Genomic DNA, 14,992 nt, shown 5'->3' with positions numbered 1-14,992 from the left:
TTGGTCAATAATTCAACGCTATTGTAACTTGCTCCCTACACTTGAAAAACTTGTAATGTCACTAAGTATCATTTAGTTGTCGAATGTTATTTTGGCGAATGTGATTTTAAAAAGTTAATTTGTAAAGGAATAACGTTCAGGAGATTAAATGTAGACTATCATTGGTTTGAGAGTGACATTTTTATACCATTGATCCATGTTGTACTGAAGTCCCAGTGTTTTGAAGCCCTAAGGATCTTCTCAATGATTTTCTGAATTATATTTGAACTCTAAGTAAATTTTTCTGGGCCTTGGTAGACCAATTATGGATCTATCCTTCCAGGAACTATTTTTTGGCCCACTTATGCTGGACTAAAATCTTTCATTAATCATAGGGGAGGGGTATTAAGAATAATCTTGTGACACCTTGTGAACTTGTTCACTCACATGGGCTGGTCATCTGTAAGTTGAATGTTTGAATTATAGTACATACTCTCAAATTTTGTGATCTCATTTTTCATTTTAAGTTGCCTTGCATTTCACAATTGCTTACTGCTAAATCTTGTATCTCAAGGTATTAGGGCCCTGAAATATAGGAAATGAGAAATTGAAATGGGTCTTCGATTACTTTGTTGCATGTTGCATGGGTCTTTGTGAGAAGTCTTGCCCGTGTTATCTGATAATGCAGGTAAGTGTTACCTGGGATCCTAGGAATCATTGGGTCATGCAGAAGAATAATATTTGTTAGATATCTTATCAGCAAAATTTGGGCATAATCAGTAGGAATGCTTCAGAAATATGGAGAAAAACAGTTTGGGACCAGTGAATTAAAACAATAAACAGAGAAGCAGAGGAAAATCCCTTATAGATTAGAGGGAAACAACATTTTTTTTTTAACCATGTAAATTCAGAAGACCAAGAACAGTTAGAATGTATCACAAGTTTATACCAAAGACACTGCGTTGATACATTTATATTCTAATATACATTTTAAACCTAATTATTTATATTCTAATTCTACTTATTGGAATAAATAAATATTAATTTATTTGTGAAATTATCAAATAATTCTAGTAAGTTTCACTGTGTGAAATATAAAATCAGCACATATAAATATAAAATATATAACTATATATAATATAAGAAAAAGACACATGTTTTGCATTGTTCTGTTGTGGTTACAGTATCAAAGGCAACTCTGTTTTAAAGTATTATTCCATTATCTCTACCTCAGTGTTTGATAGAGTTGGAACTAAAGCTTTACCCTTTGTAGATTTACAGCCTGGAGGCAAGAGAAAACACTCTGATTAAAACATTAGCAATTTAAGGCCCAATAACGAGGAGAAACATCTGGACTTCTCCTGCAAGTATGTAAATATTTGGTGATAGAAATGCAGTAGGGTAACTTCCTGCCTGGTAGGATGGTAGACAGGCCAGGACATTAAATAATCATGAATATGATCAATTTTTTCACCTTCTTGGCTTTAGTTACTTCTGAATTGTTAGATATAATAAACAATTATATTTTGATAAAATACCTTCTAGTCTGAACAGTTCTGACTGAACTGTTCATCTCTCTACGATCCCTTGTAACTAAGATAAGTTTTGTTCAAGTAAAACAATCTATGCTGTCAAGGTAGGATATTCTGATTGGTCTGTTCCTACATGGAAGAAGAGTAAAGGGTCAGGTAGACATTTGTGCCAGTAAGACCTCATTTTGGAAAATGTCAGCTGCATAAGGTTAGAAGTAGCTCTTAAGCAAGGCTTACTTTGAATCCAGTAGCTCCACAAAACTAATTCAGTTGGATCAATAAGTACTTGAAAAAGCCATCACCTTTGAACCTAGCTATAAATTATTGAAAGTATGATCAAATTCCAAATGAATAAGACTTAATATTGCCATTGACAAAAAAAATTTGCAAATGTGAGCATTCGACTGAACAATATATTTTTTTCCACTATTCCCAGAATTTTAGCGAAATAAGATCAGTAGCATTGTCAGAAACAATATAGTTTCCTTGTTACAAATAGGCAACCAATGATATAAGTCTGTATAAAGATTGCATCATTAACTACTTAAATTTAGAAGATACTACATGTTTCAGCAGCATGTATTCCCAAATTACAATACAGAGATTAACATGGCAATTGCACAAGGATGATATGAAAATTTGTGAAGTATTCCGTACTTTTCATTCTTCAGATGCAAGAAATGAAAAACAGTTATTAAAAAGTTGATTATAAAATAACAAGTGTAACAACACACGTAATTCATATAATTAAATTTAGTTTGGCATCAGTGTATTAAATCTTCACCTCATAAAGGCGTTTACATACCATAAACTTTACAAAACTTTTGAAATTAAACAACATTGTCATTTTATCCCAAAGAAAAATAATATTAGGACCTAGGTAAAAAAGGAATCTAAAACTTTCTATATGGAATAAAATCTGAAAGGACACATTAATGAACCTATATATTATAAAATAATATAGAATTCAAATTATATCTAGGAGAGAATAAAATAAATTATGAACATTATACAAACGTAGAATATTTTAAAATATTTTTTTTCAGACAAGCACCAGAAATACTTTAGTTTCTGTACTACTCATTTAAACAGATAAGTTAAAATTATTTCTGATTAAAATTTCACAAACTCTCCAGAAATAATTATACATGTATAGAAATCCCTTGAATACATTTGACATCCAATGCAGGCAATTCACTTGGAAGAATTCCACGGAATTCATGAATTTTTACAGTAAGTATTGGTGTTGCCGGACACTGGTGGCTCAAACTATAAAAAGAATTTTGAGGTTTTACCAGGTGTAATAGACTCAGACAGTCCTACCACTATAAAGGTCATGATAAGGTCTCTAAAAGAGACTATTCAAGTTCATAAAGGGCAGAGCCTTGCCAAATACTTTTACTCTCATATCTAAACTTGCCTAATCCCATACTGACTCAAAACAGAAAAGGAGGGTTTGGCACCACAGATACTGTAGCCTGGGTTCAGTAAATTACAGATAAAATGCCTTACAAGGCCATTAAATCAATGGAAAACAAATGACAGGACTCTTAGACACAGGAGCTAACAGATCCTGTATAGCTGGAAAAGATTGGCCTATGGCCTGGCCAGTGCAGTAGACTTCTTCTTCCTTAATTGGATTAGGGATGGCTTCAAATGTAGCTTAGTCATCTCAGAGACTCAAATGGGTATGTGAAGGGCAGCAAGGCCACTTCAAACCTTATGTTATCCCCAGCTTGCCCTTTTCTTTATGGGGCAGAGACATCATGCAAGACATGAAAATACAAATAGGACAAATAGATTCCTCATCGAAGGAGCAAAATTTTTCATAGGGGCCACTGAGGAACAGCTTTATGCTGACAAAATAATATGGAAAAGTGATGATCCTGTATGGCCCCTAACTCAAGAAAAGATTCAAGCCATACAGGACTTAGTTCAAGAACAATTGAGTCAAGGAAGAATAGAAAAGACTACCAGTTCATGGAATACTCCATTTTTTTGTAATAAAAAAGAAGTCAGGAAAATGGGGATTATTACAAGATCTAAGGGCAATTAATGAGACCATGCATGACATGGGAGCCCTTCAACCAGGTCTACCCTCTCCTGTTGCAGTCCCACAGTGTAGATACATAAAAATAAACTTACAGGATTGCTTTTCTACAATAAAATTACAACCAGAAGATTCCAAGAAATTTGCTTTCAGTGTCCCTTCCGCTAATGTTAAACAACCTTATGATAAGTACCAATGGAAAGTGCTACCTCAGGGCATGAAAAACAGCCCTACCTTATGTCAACAATATGTGAAAAGGGCTATAGAACAAATTAGACAAAAATATCCAGGGGCGTATCTTATTCATTATATGGATGGTATACGTATGGCCGATGAAACTAGAGAAAAGACAGAAAAAATATTACAGGATATGGTAGAACAATTAACAAAATTTGGATTGATAATAGCTACTGATAAAGTTCAACATGAACGACCTATCTGGAAAAAGTGATTGGACATGATTATATTATGTCTAAAAACTAAAAACATTAAATGATTTCCAAAAATTATTAGGGAATAGTAATTGGATTCGGCTTAGTTTAAAAATAACTACAAGACAATTAGATCCTTTGATGAAAATGTTGGAGGGAGACCCTAATCCGAAATCTACCAGGAAAATAACTCGTGAAGCCCTATCCTGTATAAAATTGGTAGAAAAAGCATTGAATACAGCTAAAATATAGCAAATTAATATTGCACAAACATGGTCCTTTATAATTCTGGCTACTAGCTTTTCTTCCATAGGATGTTTTTGGCAGGATGGGATACTGGAATGGATCCATTATTCCCATAACTCTGGAAAAATAGTTGCTTCATATCCTTTTTTATGTACTAATTTGATTTTAAAGGCTAGATTAAGAGCTAGAGAATAATTTGGCCAAGAAATACCTAACATTATTATCCCTTATAATAAGAAACAATTAGATCATTTAATACAACTTGATGATTATTGGAAAATTGCTGTATTAACTTACACAAATAAAATAAGCTTTCATATGCTCCAACATCCTTTGTTACATTTTTATACTGAAACCCCTGTGATATTTCCAAAGGTTGTGGTTACAGAACCTTTGGGCGGGGCATTAACTATTTTTACAGATGGATCTTCTAGCGGAAAGTCTGTGGTTTATTGCAGTACAAAACCACTATTAATATCTTATGACCCAACTGTATCTGTACAACAGGCAGAACTTATTGCAGTTCTGCTAGACTTTCAAAATTATTCAGAGGAGTTTAACCTTTACACAGATTCCCGCTATGTGGTTAACTTGTTTCTTGCCATTGAAACAGCCCTAGTTACTGGTCATTCTAAAGTAAAAGAGTACTTAATAAAATTACAACAACTATTACAACAAAGAACGACAAAAGTATTTGTGGGACACATCAGGGGGCATAGTAATCTCCCTGGACCTTTGTCTCAAGGGAACAAGTTTGCAGACATTAACTAAGGAAAGTCATGTAATGTCAGCTTTAGAAGAAGCTCAGGAAAGTCATAGCCTACACCATCAGAATGCTAATGCCTTAAGAATATGTTTCAAGTGTCCTGAGAACAGGCAAGACAAATTGTTAGGGAATGTGAGGCATGCCCATAAGTTTTTCATCCACAAAAAATGAGAGCAAATCCTAGAGGCTTAAAGCCTAGAGTTCTGTGGCAAATGGATGTTACCCATGTAACAAAATTTGGGAAACTTTCCTTTGTTCATGTTACTATAAATACTTATTCTCATGCTATGGTTGCTACAGCCCATTCTGGAGAGGGTGTGAAAGATGTTATTCAACATTTGGTTAAAGCCTTTGTGGACCTAGGAATTCCTAAGGAAATAAAAACAGACAATGGACAAGCATACACCTCCAAAGCTTTTGCTAAATCTTGTGCACAATGGAAAATTGTGCATAAAAACTGGATTCTGTATAATCCACAAGGCCAAGCAATCATAAAACGGGCTCATCAGACCTTAAAAAGTCAATTGGCAAGAATTAGACAGGGAGGAGAGAAGCAATACTCCCCCAATTACACGGTTAACCATGCTTTACTGGTTCTTAATCATTTCAATGCTGATGAGCAAGGAATAACTCCAATGATGAGACATTGGGGTATGGAAAACACTACAACTTTTCCTTTACTAAAATGGAAGGATCTACTCACTGGAACCTGGCGTGGGTCAGACATCCTGTTAACACCCGGGAGAACTATGCTTATGTTTTCCCACAGGAATGGGAATCCCCGATTTGGGTCCCAAACAGACTCATCAGGCCTTTCTCGGGCCCAAAAAAGAGCCAGGAAGAAAATGAAAATACATCAGGAGAGAAAACTGGAGCAGAAGATAAAGTCTCTCTCTCTATCACCACGACAGGCTAATTCAACAAAAACTGCAACACCACCTACGTGGGGAAAGATCGAGAAGCTGGTTGAAAAGGCTCGGCACATTTTGTTAATGAGTTAAATAAGGATGTTTCTCTAACATTAACAGAGCAACAAATTATTGATCCAAAATTAAAAAACAAACTAGAGGCTTTGGAAATAGTAGTCTTAAAGTTAGGGACTGAAGTCAATAATCTAAAAACCCAGCTGACAACTAGATGTCATCAGTCATTTAAATATATTTGTGTTACCCCATTACCTTATAATGAGAGTTTAGATTGGGAAGCTACCAAAGTGCATTTACAAAAAATCTAGAAGGACAATAGCTTAACTCATGATATAGGACAGCTCCTGGAAGACATCTCAGCCCTTAGTCAAGCTCATTTGGAAACCGTGGGGATAAATTCTTTGGCAGAAGACTTACAGAGAGGATTAAAAAGTCTTAATCCTTTAGATTGGTGGCACAACTTGGTTACAGTTGGAGTCATAATACTAATTGTTATATGTATTCTTGATGTCTTTCCAGTCCTCTTCAAACTAGTCTTCTGCCCCATCTCCTCTATACTAGAAGAAATTTCTCTGGCACATCTAAAAAATAAAAAAGGAGCAAATGCCATGCCTACTCTGGTGGAGTCTGCTTAGCATGGAACACCTGCTTTCAGACCTGAGAATGGGGCTTCACAGAAGCCTATCTCTGAGAATGGGACTTCACCGAAGTCTTCCTCAGAGAATGGGGTTTCAAAGAGGCCTACCTCCTGGAAAGGCTGGCAAGCCCTTGGGAAAGATGTGTTTCTGTTCCTGTTTTTCTTTTCTTCCCTGTATAGGAGTGCCTATTAATCTTTTACTGTTCCTGATGCTTGTTCTACTTACTCATGCTCAATGTTCCTTTATTCAAGGCTCTTTTTTTTAAATTTAATTTTATTTGTGAACATACTGTACAGAGGGGTTACAATTACATGGGCAGGATAATGCGTACATTTCTTACCAAGCATTGCAGCCTCCTCCTTTGGTTTACCCTTCACATCCCTTCCCAGCCTCCCCCCTCCCCCCCCAATCCCAATCCTTCTCCTTCCCCTCTCTTCCCCCTCCCCCCCCCCCCCCGCACCGACGTTGTAAAGCTCGTTTTGGACCTGACAACTTGTACTTCTCATTGTTGCAACAGGTCCACCTGTATCCTTAAACAACTGGTTTTTCCCCATCTCCTCCACAAGTTATACTGACATCAAATATAGTGAAAGCAGGGGTTATAGTGTGGGGGAGGGACATACAAAGCAACAAAGAGTTAATCTTATAAATGCGTTAGAAACACATGCATGAAAGAAAAAAAACATTAAAATACATATCTAAGGGTTCAAGGCTCTTTCTTAAATGTGTCGATGATTCCAACATCCGAAGGGTGTCCTGAGAATATGACTAATTCACCAGAATTAAGTGCTACCCTAAAAGCCCCTCTTATGGAGGCTATTAGACAAGTCATAAGTAAATATAAAAGTATTGGGGGTTTCATGACATCACTTCAGCAGAAGAAATTGTTTGTAAGAGAAGCTGTAGGCATGGCTAGAGCAAAAAGAGTGTATGGCTACTGGAGACTTTCCTTTAATCCTAAAGCATATACAATAGAGTCATATAGATATCCTGTAGATAAGAAAGATGTAAAGGGATATTTAGACCAAAAGCTAAATAAGATTCTTAAACAGTTGGTGGATGGAAGGTGGCAATGGCTTATCAGAGGAAAATGGTGGGATCCTCCATTATCTAGAGGACTCCAAAGACCACCCCCAGATCCATAGCCTTTTACAAGTGTGTATGATAAGGATGGCAACCATTGGGAAAACTACTTAGAAGGAAGAACTTCCTATTACTCTCTTTCATTTACTGAGGGACTTGCTAGATCTAGGTCTCCTTGGTACTTAATATCAATGAAGGAACAAGAAAGATCTTATGATACAGTTAAGGACTCTATGGAGAAAAGTAAACGATTATGTGAAACGGTTACAGAAAAGACACTATGAGCTTAAATTTGATATATGGCCAGATTTAACTAAGTATATTAATATCATGATTTTGGCCACAAATTGAGGATCCTCTAAAGAATGGCAAAGAAGCACAATTGCTTTAAAAAGATTTGAAACGTATAAAGTACAAAACTACACAAAGGTAACTATAAAGTACTAGAGTTCATGCCTTTCTGTCCAGCACCTTGTCCATATGCTCTGGTTAATGGTTAATAGATGATAAACATCCAAACCAATTGTATTTCTTAAAAATAGTGGTAAAGCCAAAAACAAGTGCCTATTGTCATAGCGCCTCATCCAAAAAACAAGATCAGGTGACCAGCTGATGACCACCCAAAAACGAAGCCTTGCAGCAAGATTGTGTAACTTTTTGCCCTTTCTCATGGAGACTTTTGCTATAAAAGCATGTTATACTCTGCAGTAAATCGCACTTAGCATTCACTCTTCTTGTGTATGAGTTTTCCATTTGCCATCTCCCCACCTGTTCTAGTTCCTCCACTAGGTGTCCTCCGTCGTCCCGACAGAGCTGGACCGCGGCAGAGGTCCATTATATCTTTGCTATCTCAATTCTCAGCAGCATGAGGCCTTTAGTTTGGGCATTGGTATCTGTATCATGATGAAGTAAGAAAGAAGCCACTCTGGTATTATTCTGCATATATACACTGTGCAGGGTTGTCCAGCCATCTGCAGTTATTGCATTTGCCACTTGAGCCACCAACTCACGGAAAATGTCTAAGTGTCCACTGTAGGCTTCCTGATGAAGAGGGGTATATTCATCGTCATCCCTAGTATTCACATGACTGGTCTTTTTGGAAAATAGTCTCCGCACTGTAGTAAGCTGAATATTTTCAGCAGCCCAATGAAGAAATTTACTTGAATCCTTCTCCATTTTGTGTCTTGCAATTGATACCATTCCTTATTTTTTCATCTTGTTCCTTATCTTCCTAAGAATTGCCTAACCAGAGACTTTGAGTGCCAGTGGGAATGAAGTTTCCATGTATTTCCCTAATAGTTCACATTGGTTGAACTGGTCAGAAATATCCAGTGAATTTTCTGCATATCTGATTATATTCCCTTTTCCAATCTTACTATTCGAAATTATTCTAACTGGAGAGTAAGGAATTGATGGAGAACAGAGGAAAGATGTTCCTCCATATTCAAAGGTACAGACTGAAAATGAGGACCAGTGATGTCTTCATGTGCAGCTCATTCTAGGAATGAGAAAATATGAAATAATGCCTTCTATATAAATGATTTGGTAAATGGCAGAGCAAAAAGTGAAATGATGCAACCAAAAATATGAAAGCAAAATAAATTAGGATAATTATGGAGCAATCATATTATCTCTGAGAACCATGAAATAGAGAAAGAAAGAGAGATACAGATGTGCAATGACCTAGCTAGCCACAAAATCCATGCCTCTGATCAATTGATAGAGCAAACAAAATTTTATTTTTTAAAAAAGATGGAAATAGAATTTATGTATTTGCTTGAAATTAGTAAATACATTTTAGTAGCCTACATAAAGAGACATAGCTTTGACCAAATTACAGACAAGAATCTAAATCCTTGATAATTCTAGTAAATTCTTGGTAATTCTAGTAAAATCTGCCTGAAATCAGTTGAATCACACTTTCCTGTACAATGAAGTAATAGGTTCAAGCTAGTAAAGCAGCTAGAGAAGGCAGGCAGTTTGTATCTGTGACAAAAAACTTTGTGGAAAATGGTATTGAGGATTTCTCACTGGTGATCCATTTGCACTGGAAGCATGATTCTGAACTATTGCTTGCTGATTCTGAACTATTGCTTTGATCATTATATTCTCCAAGAAGAAAAACTGAGAATTGATAGTTTGGAACTACTAATACATTTTGACCTTCTCACTAAGCACCTTCAATCATCAAAATCACATGAAGAAAATAGACAGGCCTACTTTTTTAGATGAAAAAAGTGTCTTTAAAAAAAACAAGGAATTTATGTAGTCATGCATAGGACTTCTATTTTACCAATGCCTCATACATTTTTATAATGTTGGGTAACAATAAATAATGGATCTATTAGAAAGCTCTTAAAGCTCATATGTTCAATAGTGAGTTCTCTTATACTGTTTCATGGTATTTTTTTGTTTATGGTCTTAAGAAATTTACCTAACTAACTTGAATTTCTGATAGGACAGTATCATCACTGTACATCTTGCTTCTATACTCTCAGTTTTACATTACTATCTAAGTATGTGCATTAGATAGTTATAGAGAAAAAAGTTGAAGCCACACTAGCAGCTCATGTCATTAATCCTAGCTAATCAGAAAAATGAAATCTGATGATTGTGGTTTGAAAGCATACCAAGAAAAAAAGTCCATTACATTCTGATTTGAAAGTAACCAGCAAAAGGTAGAAATGGAGTTGTGGTACAAGCAATAAAATGCTAGCCTTGAGAAAAGTGAAATAAAAAATAACAAATTCTGGGAAAAGCTGTTCGCACTGTAGGAAATGTCCTGCTGTGTTAGGAGCCATTCCAGATGTGTAGAGGCTCTGAGTTTTGTCTACAGTTGTTCTGAGAACAATAGTGCCATCTTCTCGGGGATTGGAATATTCATGTGCTCAAGGACTCCTGAGGCCTTGGGCTACACGTTGGGGTGTGTGTGTGTGTGTGTGTGTGTGTGTGTGTGTGTGTGTGTGTGTGTGTGTGTGTATGTGTGTGTGTGTGTGTGTGTGTGTTTCCCTCATTTTCCCCTTTCCACTTTGTGAGTGCCTGTCTGCCTATTCCTAATCTCGGATAGTGCCCCTTCTCCATTGCATACTAGACTTTAGCCCCCATCAGGATCTGTAATGAGTCTTAAATTGTCAGAGACCTGAATATTCCACTTTTCATTTGGAGCCCAAGTTTGGCTGTCCATATCTTTGTCCACCTCCAGAGGATTCTGGGTCAGCAGGGCCAGCTGGCATATGATCTCCCCTGCCTCTGGGAGGGCAGGGTCAGTCATGCGATGTCCTGTCATTTTCCTCAGATGGGCCTCTGGCTGTACGTCCCACTCCCAGCAGTCTGGCAGTGGAGTGGGGGAAGGGTGGTTGCCAGTGGCTCTGACCAACTCGAGCTTGATAGCTGACTGAAGGCTAACCCAGCAAGGATGATCCACGTTTACATGGGAGGTGAGGCCAAGGTGGCTTGGAAGTATTGGTCGATGTCTAGGAAATGTCAACGTATCTTTTCACAGGTAAGTCTATCTTCCGACCCTAGCAGGGCCTCTAGACAATTCCAGATGTTCAGAATACAGAGGCACAGACTTTGAGCTCCAGGGCCAGAGAACTAGGGGATGAGAGACTGATATGGCCAGTGCCTCAATGTTCTGGGGCATTATCCTTGAACTGGCTATGTCCCCCTTGTGTAAGTTCTTAACCCAGTGCTGGACACACACCGGCCACTTGTGCTGTGGAAGTGGCAGGAGCAAAGGTGAGATCTGGGATGAGAAAAATCGGGATTTATACACTGAATGGGGTGTAGGGTGTCTTTAAAAAAATCTTAGAGCTGGAACTCAGAGCTGGGCACTGTCCCTGAGCTTCCTTTGTTCAAGGCTAACACTCTAACACTTGAACAACAGCTCACCTTTCATCTTTTTTAGTAGCTGAGTAGACAGAAGTGTCTCACATACTTTCCTCCTTGGCTGGCTTCCAGTTGCTGCCCTAAGAGCTCAACCACTTGAGTAGTTAGGATTTCTGGTATGAGCCACTGGAACCTGCTAAGGATGTGTGTGTGTGTGTGTGTGTGTGTGTGTGTGTGTGTGTGTGTGTGTTTACCAGGGCTTGAACTCAGAGCTTAGGTGGTATCCTAGGTATCGTTAGCTTGTTTGCACAAGGTTGATGCTGTACTACTTGAACTACAGTAGCTCCGCTTCCCATGTTTTTCGTGATTCTTTGGAGATAAGAGTTTGCCTAGGCTAGCTTTGAATCTTGATTGATCCATAGGTCTCAGCCTTGAGTAGCTAGGATTATAGGCATGAACCACTAGCATCCAGGTGCATGGATGTCTTTTCCTACTCTCTTCTGTTGTAACAGCTGTCTACTTGCCCTGGCCTAGATCTCTGACCTCCACATCAGCTTCCACCAGCCCCTGACTGTGTGAAAAACATAAAACTCAAACCTGATCCCATTCTTTTTCCTCAGGGGAGGAGGTTATGTTTCATCTGAAGCCTGAGGTAGGAGGGGTAGCTGTAGATGGGTGCTCAGCTGGGAGAGAAGTAGTCTGTTTTAGTCAAGAAAGGAAGTGTGGCCAGATGCTAATAGCAGGAGCTCTCATACTCCTAGCTCCTCAGGAGTCTGAGATCTGAGGATTGCCATTCAGAGGCAGCCCAGATAGAAAAGTCTGTGAGACTCTCTTCTGCAAATAACCACCCAAAAGCTGGAAGAAAAACTGTGGCTTAAGTGGTAGAGTGTTAGCACTGAATGAAAAAAGTGAGGGACAGAGCCCATACCCTGAGGTCAAGCCCTAGTACCAACGTGCATATGCGTGCACATACAGACACAGAGACACACAGACAGACACACACACACAAAACACATACACAGGAAGGTGGTAATGATGAGGTGAGCTAGAACTGGGGGCAGTCCTGAGGCATTGTCACAGTAAAATCTACAGGCCATATCAAGTGGTTTCTCCCTAAATACTTCTTGGGCTGAGGGGTCTGGGCCATGACAGTAAGTTCCATGGAACCTGTCCCTCCATCTGTGCACTGGGCCACAGGACCAAGGTGAGGGCACTATGGATGCTCATTTGTAGTCGACCCAAGATTGTAGACCTTCATGTGCCCCTGAGCACTGGAGAGGAAAGCAGGCCTCTGAGCCCTGGGACTTCAGGGACAGCGGCTGCTACAAGCATCAGCCAGCCGGCTGTGGATTCCTGAGACTACAAGTCTTTCATGAGCCCAACACAACACCTGCCGAAGGTGTGCCTGACAAATTCACTCATGTGATATCCGCATGAGTGGGCATTACCTGGTGTGACATCTTGTAGCTTCTTCCCCTCCCGGCTCAGAACTGTGGTCTGAGACTTCAATTTACTGCTCAGATCCACATTACATCCATGACAGATGCCATTCTGATTATCTCCATGCCCCAAGGCTGCACCCTTCTCGTACTGTGTCTTGCTCTGTAGGCAATGGCCTCCAAACAGGCTGCTCTCAATACTTGTAGGACACCTAGACATTGGGAGACCCTTAGGGATCCACTGGAAAGTACTCTGCTTAGAGCCAGAGAGTGAGGTACAAGCAGGCGAGGGGTTGGTCATGGGGCTTGAACTCTGGGCCTGGGCGATATCCCCAAGCTCTACAGCTTACCACTTGAGCTACAGAGCCACTTCCGGTTTTATAGAGGTTCCTTGGAGATCAGAGTCTCCCGGACTTTCCTCCTTAGGCTGGCTTTGAACCGTGGTCCTCACATCTCAGTCTTCTGAGGACTAGGAGGACAGTTGTGAGCCACCAGTGCCCAGCTGATATGGCTTTTCACCACAGTGGACTAGGAGCTCCTAAAAACTTTTCTTTTTTTTCTGTGCCAGTACTGGGGCTTGAACTCAGGGTCTCAGCTCTGGTCTCTTAACTTTTTCCCTCAAGGTTAGCACTTTACCACATGAGCCACAGCTCCATTTCTGGCTTTTGGTAGTTCTTCGTCAAGAAGAGTCTCACTAACTTTCTTCCCCAGAGCTGGCTTGACTCACGATCTCTATCTCAGTCTCCTGAGTAACTAAGATTTACAGGGGTTGAGCCACTAGTGGCATTGGGCTAGAAGCTTTTCTTAAGCAAGCATTCTTCCCTGCATTTGCCCTGAATCCTACATGCAAAGGAAGTCTGAGGGTTAGGAGCTGTTAAAAATAAACTTCCAGCCACAGGAAAAGGATGGGGTCCCTGGTAAAAAGCTAAGCTAATCTTCACCCTGGGCCCCATTCTGGGACCCCACCCTCTGCCCTACCTGTGACTCAGCCTTGAATGTCCTGCCATACTTGCCTAAAGCCACAGAACCTTCATTCCACATACACCATCTTCCCTACACCACACCTCAGGAACTTTGCCCATGCTGTATCTTCTGTCTTAGGCCCTCTGCCCTGAATCCACATCTTAGAACTCCTGTGGAATTTTGGCACTGCTTATATCACCTCCTGGAGCAAGTCTTTCCTTCCCTTCTCCATCTTTTTTTTAATATTGAATTTCTAGAGATAGAACTTGTGCAGGCTGACTGGCAAATGCTCTATCGTGTGTGTGTGTGTGTGTGTGTGTGTGTGTGTGTGTGTGTGTGTGTGTGTGTGCATGTGTGTGCCAGTCCTGGGGTTTGATTTCATGGCCTGGATGCTATCTGATCCCTGAGCTTTTGTGCTCAAGGCTAGCACTCTAGTACTTAAACCACAGCTCTACTTCTGGCTTTTTGTGTGTTTAATTAGAGAAAAGTGTCTCATATAGACTTTCCTGCTTGCAATTGGGATCCTCAGATCTCAGCCTCCTGAGTAGCTTACAGAGTTTAACCACCATCATCTACCCTCTACCCTACCTCTTACCTATAAACTCGGCCCTCCTCTGATTCCCAGAAGAATACGTCTCATCAGGCTCACTTTTTTTTTTGCCAATCTTGGGGCTTGAACTCAAGTTCTGGGCATGTTCCTGAGCTTCTTTTGCTCAAGGCTAGCATTCTATCATTTAAGTCACAGTGCCACTTTTGGCTTTTTCTTTTTCTGTGGTACAGAGGAATTGAACCTAGTTATGGAAGGGTGCTAATTAAAGTTATATAAAACATGAATTATAATGTGAATGAAATTCATGGTTCCATTACTTGTTCTAAGAAAACAATTATGCCTTTTGTTTTCAATTATATTTCTTTGAGAATGTGTAACATTCATATATTTCACTGTTAAAATTGATAACAGTTACATTATATCAAGTTCATTAAAACTGGTATTTGAAAATTGCACACTTAAAACAAATATACTTCCACTTTCTTCTAACACATAATTAACATAACAGTATAGCAAAGCTTGGTGTTAGCTGTTCATGTGTAGAATCCTAGAAACTCAGGA

At 39.2% G+C, this 14,992-nt stretch overlaps 1 pseudogene; it reads left to right on the top strand.

Annotated features, from left to right (window-relative positions):
• The first annotated feature begins 2,075 nt into the window (after nt 1–2,075).
• Nucleotides 2,076–2,172, top strand: LOC122121116 (annotated as a pseudogene).
• The last annotated feature ends 12,820 nt before the right edge of the window (nt 2,173–14,992 follow it).

Source organism: Dipodomys spectabilis, unplaced genomic scaffold, assembly GCF_019054845.1.
Source record: "Dipodomys spectabilis isolate Male_0828 unplaced genomic scaffold, ASM1905484v1 ptg000183l, whole genome shotgun sequence".
NCBI lineage: Eukaryota > Metazoa > Chordata > Mammalia > Rodentia > Heteromyidae > Dipodomys > Dipodomys spectabilis.
Note: the sequence above shows the minus strand (reverse complement) of the source record. Positions and strands in the feature narration are given on the sequence as shown.